Source organism: Pantherophis guttatus, chromosome 5 (assembly GCF_059756535.1).
Source record: "Pantherophis guttatus breed Tessera chromosome 5, ASM5975653v1, whole genome shotgun sequence".
NCBI classification, from domain to species: domain Eukaryota; kingdom Metazoa; phylum Chordata; class Lepidosauria; order Squamata; family Colubridae; genus Pantherophis; species Pantherophis guttatus.
The window spans coordinates 118,919,553-118,928,719 of record NC_142067.1 but is presented as its reverse complement, the minus strand read 5'-3'; the positions used below and the strand labels follow the sequence as shown (position 1 = coordinate 118,928,719).

General features: G+C 39.1%; 1 protein-coding gene across 6 annotated transcripts in view; it reads right to left on the bottom strand.

The window, feature by feature from the left end:
- Positions 1–9,167, bottom strand: part of DACH1 (dachshund family transcription factor 1) — a 409,613-nt gene that overhangs the window by 246,671 nt on the left and 153,775 nt on the right. The window lies entirely within an intron of this gene.

The window sequence follows — 9,167 nt, the reverse complement described above, 5'->3', positions numbered from 1 at the left end:
CAGCCATGGCATGATGCCCAAGCAACTCCATCAAAGAAGTCTTCCATGTACTCCCTGTCTGTGATTTAAATTAATTTAGTTTACATATTCCAAAACCTTTTTCTCAAAGCCTTAAACATCATGTTTAAAAAGCCATTTCCATTCAAATGTCCTCTTTCCAATTGCTTTACAAAACAAAAATAAAAATGCAGTAAGGGTTTTTTTCTGGACAACTTGCTAACCATCACTTGGAGATACCCTGTTTACAGAATGATAGAGTTGAAAAGGACCTTGAAGGTTTTCTAGTCCAACCTTTTGCTCAAGTAGGGGACCCTATACCATTTCAGACAAATGGCTGTCCAATCGCTTCTTGGAGATGCCTCCAGGGATGGAGCACCCATAACTTCTGGAGGCAGGTTGTGTTCTGTCCCCGTACCACACACCCCCCCCACAGATGGCCCGGAGTTAATAAGCCACACAACAAAACTCTTTGAAGATAAAGCTGGCAGCAACCCAATGGCTAGCTGCCAATTCAGACTTTACTCACACAAAACAAAGATTAGACTGCAAGCATTCCGATAAAACAGGCAGAGTTTCAACAATACAAGGATTAACCCAAATGCAGTCCGATAAAGCAGGCAAAGTCCAGTAACGCAGAGATCATGGATTATTTCCAGTCTTTGCTCATCACAAACTGAACCGGCCACCACACCCACATTTATATCCTGTGGGGTGTGGTCCAGTGACTCAGATAATCTCTGTCATGACTTCCCCTCTGCTGTGCACACTTCTCCCTGCGCCTCTGCCGAGGGTCCAACCAGCACTTATCTTCTTCGTCGCTGTCCACCTGTGGCTGCGAGACGTGCTTGGCTCTGAGCCTATCTTTTGGCCTTCGGTGTCCTCCGGAGGCATTGCCAGAGAGGAGGGTCCTGGAGAGGGAGGCCTTGCCAACTTCTCTCCCTCACTCTCAGAGTCTGCATCTGTCGATAGCCCAGGCTCAGGCAATGGAGCCACAACAGGTTGTTCCAATGATTAATTGTTCTAACTTCAGGAAATTTCTCCTTAGTTTAGGTTGGTTCTCTTCTCTCCTTGATTGGTTTCCATTCATTGCTTCTTGTCCTGCCTTCAGGTGCTTTGGAAAATAGATGTTTTGTGGATTTTGGAAGACTGCTACCATGCTACTCCTAGTTCTTCTTTTCATCAAACTAATCATTAAAGAGGACATATCCCCATGACACAATCTTTGTCTCAGTTTTGACCTACTGTGGAGACAGCCTAAGATTATCCTCAGCTGTTCTACTTTTGAAATAGCGTTTTCCATCTTCTTTCACCCCAGGTTGTGATGTACAAGTCCATCTACCAAGACTTTCTCACAGCTTGGTGACAACATAGGTCATTTTGCCTTGGGCTATAAGCACATCTTCTTGTGTAACTCTCAACCTCAACTTTGCAAGGAGATTAAACTTCCATGCTAGTCTTTTAAAACACCCCTTTACTAAACATGTGTCCAGGGACTTTTTAAAAAAATAACATTTCTGTCTGTCCGCTGGTCAGTTTAAATTAGGAAAGAGATACAATGCTGGTTGTCTCCCCAATCAGCACATTAAACATATCCTGCTGCTACTGAAAAATTATTTCTTTCTGCTGCTTCTGCCAACAAAGAGTTTTGAATGGCTATGCTTTCCTGAGACACTGAATTTGTTAACTTGAGCTGAGCCTGCGAAGGCATGTTGCCAAATACCCATTTTAAAATAGTAAAGTTTCTTAAGAACAAACAACAGCAAATAGGTTCCTATCCTTGTTTTAGCAGCTTCGACATGTGCATATGTTTGCAGCGGAAATCTCGGCAATCTCTGGTGGCACTAAAGAATGAGACAATAGTCTCTTTGGTTGCATCTAGAGGTTGTCTGAATTTATGAAATCCAGGTTTGGTAGCCATAATGAAATTCCACCTTCTGGACGAATTCCTACTGAACTACCTGAATCCTAAATTTTAAAAAAGCAAAGCTATGGTCAATCACATCTTCCAAAGGTAAGGCTCAGAGGTGGGTTTCAGCAGGTTCTGACCAGTTATGGAGAACTGGTAGCGGAAATTTTGAGTAGTTTGGAGAACCTGTAGTAAAAATTCTGACTGGCCCCGCCCCCATCTATTCTCTGCCTCCCAAGTCCCAGCTGATCGGGAGGAAATGGAGATTTTACAGTATCCTTCCCCTGCTACGCCCACCAAGTCATGCCATGCCCATCAAGCCACACTCACAGAACCAATAGTAAAAAAAATTGAAACCCACCACTGGTCAGGCTTTAACTAACGGGGTGGTTTGAACATTTCAGTCACATGGTGTGAAAAATTCACAGGCTGAGACATCAACCAACCATTTTGTTATATTCCCAGTGTGCCTCTTGATGAAATGGAAACTGAAGTCCACCTGTTCCAAAATGAGCTGGCCAGAGTGACTGGACAGTGCCTCTTCGGCCCAAATCACAGTTTTCCACCTGTTGTTCTATTGATACAGAGAATGTGAACTGTTTGGGTACCAACGTTAACAGCAAATGTTCAGTGCCTTCTTCCAGACAAGCTCTTAATCACGAAATTGTTCATCGTTTGGGGAATAGAACAGTTTCAAAATCTTTCTTTTGTTATACTCTAAATCCAAAAACATGACAGCATAATTGTTAAATGATGGGACTCTGAAGTCATACCCATCATCAGTTGTCCTGGATCTTCTGCTTTCGGAGGAGGATTTCAATTAAAAAAACCAAACAGATAAAACCATGTTCTAATTGTGTAACCAACTAGCAAAAGAAGACCAAGGCTTTGTTGTTGTTGTTGTTGTTGTTGTTATTGTTGTTGCTGCTGCTGTTGTTTCTCTTATTCCTAACTTCCTACCACAATTTTTTTTTTTTTTTAAAGTAGAGAACTCTGCCTGGTAGAGAACTACTGCCCTTTGTAGCACAATATGAGTGATGGTGTGCAGTTACAGTTTGCAACCAACCATATGGATTCCACTTTAATCTTTAGGTGACAGGCAAGAGTTATTAACTAGCTGAAATCTGAGACCATAGATTTAAGATATATCGTTTTAATAAAGTTTTACTTTGGTAAAAACTATTGTGGATTTGCAGCTCCTCAAGAATACGTTCAATTAAAAGAAAAAGACTGAATAGATTTGTTCTCCTTTGGTAAGATAAGCCTCTTTAAACACAGTCTCCATTACTATGAAAGCTTTTTTTTTCCTCGTTCACCTAGTAATAATTTAAATGCTAACAGTTTAGCCGATCAAATTAAACAAATATAAACAGTTTGTGTAATGACATCAGCAGTCAACAGGGAACATCTGTGCTTTTTACCAGTGCTCAGAAAAGATCCTTTTGTTTACACGAAAGATAATTATAAAGTTTATATTTCTCCATTCAGTTTAGGAGCATGGTTAAAAAAGAAAAAAAAAAAGACCAAATTACCTTGGGGTCCAAAATAGCAACATGTTTTGAGTGAAAGGAATATCTCCCCTTCGTGCCCCCTCCTTTTTTTTCCCCCTTATAACCATGTTTAAATAATAGAAATGAACTTTCCCTGAACCTTTCTCCTTTAATGACTTTGGTCCATGTTGACCCTCTGCTAGGAGGGGAACAGTGATAGCATCAAACTTTCTGCTGCTAAAGCAATCAAATTCAATACCATTGTGCATATGCTGCAGTTGTAGCCCAAATTTCAGGATCTCATAAAACGGGTGCAAAGGAAAAGCCGGTTGGCCATCCAGCTTCTATTGTTCGAAAGGAGGACATTACCAAGAAGCCTTCTGTGACAATACGAATGTGCTCTGCTAATTGGAACTGCTGCAACCCGACATATAATTGCAAGTCAGGTTTCCTCCCCACCCCAAAATCCCAAAGACTATTGGATGAATCATGAATAACCCAGTGGCTCCAGCCTGTCTAGCCTCCCTAAGCTTCCAAGACGAGGCACATAATTGAATTATCCAGACTTTCTTCTGAATACTTGAAAGGAACCAGGCTAGGGTAGTCATGTTTAAAAAGTCAATATTGACCCCTACATTGATCTTCCAATAGAGTAACGGTTGCTTATTCCACAGCAGTCATCTTAAGACCTTCTTGAAAATATCTATCTATCTATCTATCTATCTATCTATCTATCTATCTATCTATCTATCTATCTATCTATCTATCTATAATCTATCTATCCAATCTATCATCTATCTATCTGTCTGTCATCTATCTTTATCTACCTACCTACCTATCCTATCCTATCTATCTATCCTATCTATCTATCTATCTATCTATCTATCTATCTATCTATCTATCTATCTATCTATCTATTTATCTATCTATCATCTATCTGTCTATCATCTATCTATGGCATTTAGGCTCATATACTGTCCCATAGTGCTTTATAGCATTCTCTGGCTGGTTTACAATGCAGAATCTGGCTCCTCATTTTACCAACCTCAGAAGGATGGAAGACTGAGTCAACCTTGAGCCCCATCAGGATCGAACCCCAGGCTGTGAGCAGAGTATGCCTGCATTATTGCACTTTAAGTATTGCACCACCAGGGCTCCTAAATCTGTCTGTCTGCCTGCCTGCCTGCCTGCCTGCCTGCCTGCCTATCTATCTATCTATCTATCTATCTATCTATCTATCTATCTATCTATCTATCTATCTATCTATCTATCTATCTATCTATCTATCTATCTATCTATCTAGCTATCTAGCTATCTAGCTATCTAGCTATCTAGCTAGCTAGCTATCTAGCTAGCTAGCTAGCTAGCTAGCTAGCTATCATCTCTCTCTCACACACACAGGCCTTGAGACCCCATGTTATTTTGCATATCACTCCCTGTTCATCCAGACAACTTTATGCCATCTGTTCTTTGCAGACCAGAATGGTGGACCAGATATGGTTAACTATCTTCAGCATCGTAAGAACAATGTTCTTGAGGGCCTGTTTGTCTCTTTTGCAGCAATATCACACTTGCTGACTTCTTGACCAATTTATAGCCAATCAAGTTCCAAGATATGTTCATGAATAACATTGTCCTAATTGCTTTATGTTTCCAGCATGAAGTAATATATTTTTCTTTGTTAAATTTTATTCAGTTATTCTCAACCCATTGCTCTAATCTGTTATTATGAATATTGTTCCTCTTTCCTACAGAATTAACTGTCCCACCGAATTTCCTAAGAGTTCCCTTCATATCATCATCCATAGTTTTAGAGTACCTCACCTAGCGTTGTTTGAAAGGGTGCACAATTAATGAATAAATGATTTAATAAGATATTGGAGAATAGAGAGCCTAGGGCAGTAGCACCCCTTTCAATTACTTCCCTTCAGTTGAAGAAGAACTTTTGGTAAGAACTTTTGGAATACAACATTTTGAGCCACCTAAGCATTCATTTAAATGTTATGCCATCCAGCCCACATTTAATCATCGCGGTTATCAGGCAGTAGTTTGACAAATGACTTGCCAAGATAAAAATATATCTAACGCATGTCTCACAAACAGCTATGCAAATCATCCAATTAAAACCAGCAAACAAAAAGTGGAACCCTTTCAACGCAAAAGAGAGGAAGCTAGAAAGTAAAAGTAAAATTAATCCTGCATTAACCTCGATAGGACACACATTTGCATAACCCATTACAATACATCTGGTACTATCTCTGGGTAAGTGATTGATACAGTTTGGTTTGGTTTAAAATAACCCGGTCACACCAGAGCCAATGTACATTGATATTGAGAGGTTGAATTGGGTTGGGTTGGGTTGAGTTGGGTTGGGTTGGGTTGGTTGTTCCCACAACCTAAAAAGGAAAAAAACAGGACTAGAAGTGATGATGTGGCTTCATAAGTACCATTTTGCACCACTAAAGCCAGCTGAAAACTAGAAGAGGAAATTGATTACAAATTAGTCCCTTAAAATAGATTTGAAAAGAGTAGGACTGTAATTTAAATGAGTAAGCCAACAAAAATAATGCTTGTTAGCTGAGATTCTATTATTCTTCCCTAAACACAATGTAATCTATTACTGAAGCTTAGATGTCAAGTTAGTCCTAACCATAAGATAGTTGAAAGTATGATAACAATGGGGTATAAAGAAAAACAGAGAGAGAATTCATAATTTTGCTCAGATCTGTATACTGAATCAATGTTTTCACAATACCTGTTAAATAATAACCTAAATTAAATGGATGAATAGAACAAAAGGACATATTGTGATGGTGAAGAGTATAAGATTCATTCTTGGCATTCACTCTCTTCATCTGCCTTACAAAGTAGCTAATGATCAGATGAATCAAAGGAAAATCCTGATATTTATCAAAATTATTTGCCACCTATCTCATGGTTCAAGCTGACTCTCAGCAGCTATCATCTCCTTTGAGCTTCTGGAGACATTATTTGTAGTTGTGCATCCTTCATAAATTGCAATTACTGTTTTAAATGGGCCTTTGGCAATATGACATAGAAGATCTAGCATTCTTTCAACTGACTTTTGGACAATGGCTCAAAAAACTTTCATATCCCCCCAACTGCAGAGTCATTCCCGACTCTAGGAGGCAGTGCTCATCTCCGTTTCAAAGCCAAAGAGCCAGCACCGTCCAAGACGTCTCCATGGTCATGTGGCCGGCATGACTAAACGCCAAAGGTGCACAGAACGCTGTTACCTTCCCACCAAAGGTGGTCCCTATTTTTCTACTTGCATTTTTTACATGCTTTCGAACTGCTAGGTTGGCAGAAGCTGGGACAAATAACGGGAGCTCACCCTGTTACGCAGCACCAGGGATTTGAACTGCTGAACTGCCAACCTTTCGATCGACAAGCTCAGCATCTTAGCCGCTGAGCCACCATGTTCCTATATTTTTATTAATACTAACATGCAAATATATGTTTAATTTTATCCACTATTTACATTTTTATTCCGGGGAGTAGTTGTTGTAGGGGCCCCAGTATACTGCTTTGTTCGGGGCCCATAATGCTGTTAAGGCAGCCCTGGTGGTGAGGAGAGAGCAGACCAAGGGGAGCTCCATCCTCTAAGCAAATATTGGAAAAAGCCAAGGGCTAAAGAAATAGACAGAAGACAAAGAACAGCGACCAAAAAATAAAATAAAAAATGTACGCTGGTTCTGAACAACTTCACCATTGTTGTTTCTTCTTTGCAGTAGATTAACCAATTAAGACATTTCTTCTGTGTCACTAAGCAGCTTTTGTTTGTGAATTCTGAGATTTATCTTACTTTGCAGCTAAGGCAGATATCTCAGAGACACTTCAGGGAGACACACGGCAAAAGTTGTGTTTGTAGATGTGTGCCGTTCCCAATTCCTACACAAACGCAGGAACAAATCCTCCCCTTTCGCTGGTGTCTATGAGTATGTATTTGTGTTGTTAAACTGTAACGTAACCCCACTAACATTTGACTGATGTTGATTCTCCTTTTAAAGAGTTAGGCTTTAGCGATTTAAGGATATTTTAAGATACTGCACAGAAGCATACAGAATGCAAGACTGAGGGTGGTCCGTGATAGAAGTACGAGGAGGGAAGCACGATTCAATGTCCAAAGAGTGAGATGAATATATTCCAGATGTGGATATACCTCACACATCTCTTTGGAAGGGAGTCGCACAGTTCTTGTTGGGAAAGTTACACAGAACAGCTTTTTCTCTTCACACTATCTGGAGAAAAGATAGGGTAACATATTTGCTGTTAAAAAAAAAAAAAAAACCAAGAAGGAACAAGAAATATATTTCTAAGCATATGTCATGACAGGAAAACAGAGGAATTAATTATGGGGATCTGCTTTAAGTCTGTTTTCATTTAATTTATCTGAATTTATCTGACTTTGCAAAGAAAATTTCCTTTCAGGCACCAATCTAAACATGGATAGGCTCTGCCTTCCTTTAAGCTATTAAAAAGTTCTTAAGTCATTTCTTTTGTAATCAAAAACTTAAATGTGTAAGTGAGCTTTATAGCACAATAGACTGAACAGCAAAACTGCACATTAAACAAAAGGCGTCTTTGAACTACGCTTTATGCAGAAGAAAAGGAAGATTTTTCAGGATATGCATTTGTATTCGATAAGAAAAATAACCAAAAGGACCAAAGCCTCATATTAACCCTCCTTTCAGATTGGTGTTTTGTTTTTGTTTTTTTAATTTTAGAAATATATTCCTGGTTGATGTAAAGCAACCTTAAAAAATTAAGTTGTCATTGCCCTTTTAAATCCCTTCAATTTGAATTCCCTAATTGTTCCCTCACTTTATCTCACTGTACCAGTAAGTAAATAAATTAACAAAACAGCTTTTATCGCAGAGAATAACCTTTTAACTGAAGGATTATCTCTAGTTTATTTTTCATTTCTTTGACTCCAGACAGCAGTTCATGCCTCATTGATCAGTTTGCTGAGGTGGTGACCAGAAAAGAAAACAAGGATTCTAAGCTATTGCCGAGCCACATATATATATAAATTATGATACCCATTTCAAAATTAATTCTATAAGATACTGTGAATAACAGCAAGGATGATAATAAGCGTTTGTTTAAATTATGCTGGGATACGCAGCCCATTATCTATTTTAAAATATCAAGTGCTTTGTTGGTTATTGTCCGGAATATTTTATGAATCTTCTGTTCTGTATGTTATATGCAAATGAACCCATTCTTTTTTTAAAAAAAATAATCAGATGTAAGTGAAATTGGTACATTAGAAACAGGAAGGAAACAAACAAGCGAAGCTCATTGAGATGTATGGAGAATTAACATAAAATGTTCCTCAGCTGCTACCAACATCACCTGAAAGTCACTTTGCATTTATCTGCTTCACTGACAGCATTATGGAAAGAGTGGTAAGGTGGACTTACATTTTCATGTTTTAATCTGGCACGGCTGAGATGTCAAAGAAGGGAAATATTTAATGTCCCAAAGGGGCTTTTCAAAAGGCAACTGGATTTTCTAGGGTTTTCCTTGAAATCGTTTCACTTCTCATCCAAGAAGCTTCTTCAGTTCTGAATAATGGGGAAGGGAAGGATTTATACTGTATTCTTTGCAATCATTTGGTCATTCTGAAGGTCTCTGTGAGAATTGTTGAGGCCACTTAGGGGTTTCATCTGTACCCTCAGGGCAGAGGTGGTATTCAGCAGGTTCTGAATGAATCCCACCACTGCCTCAGGGTCACCTGAATCAGA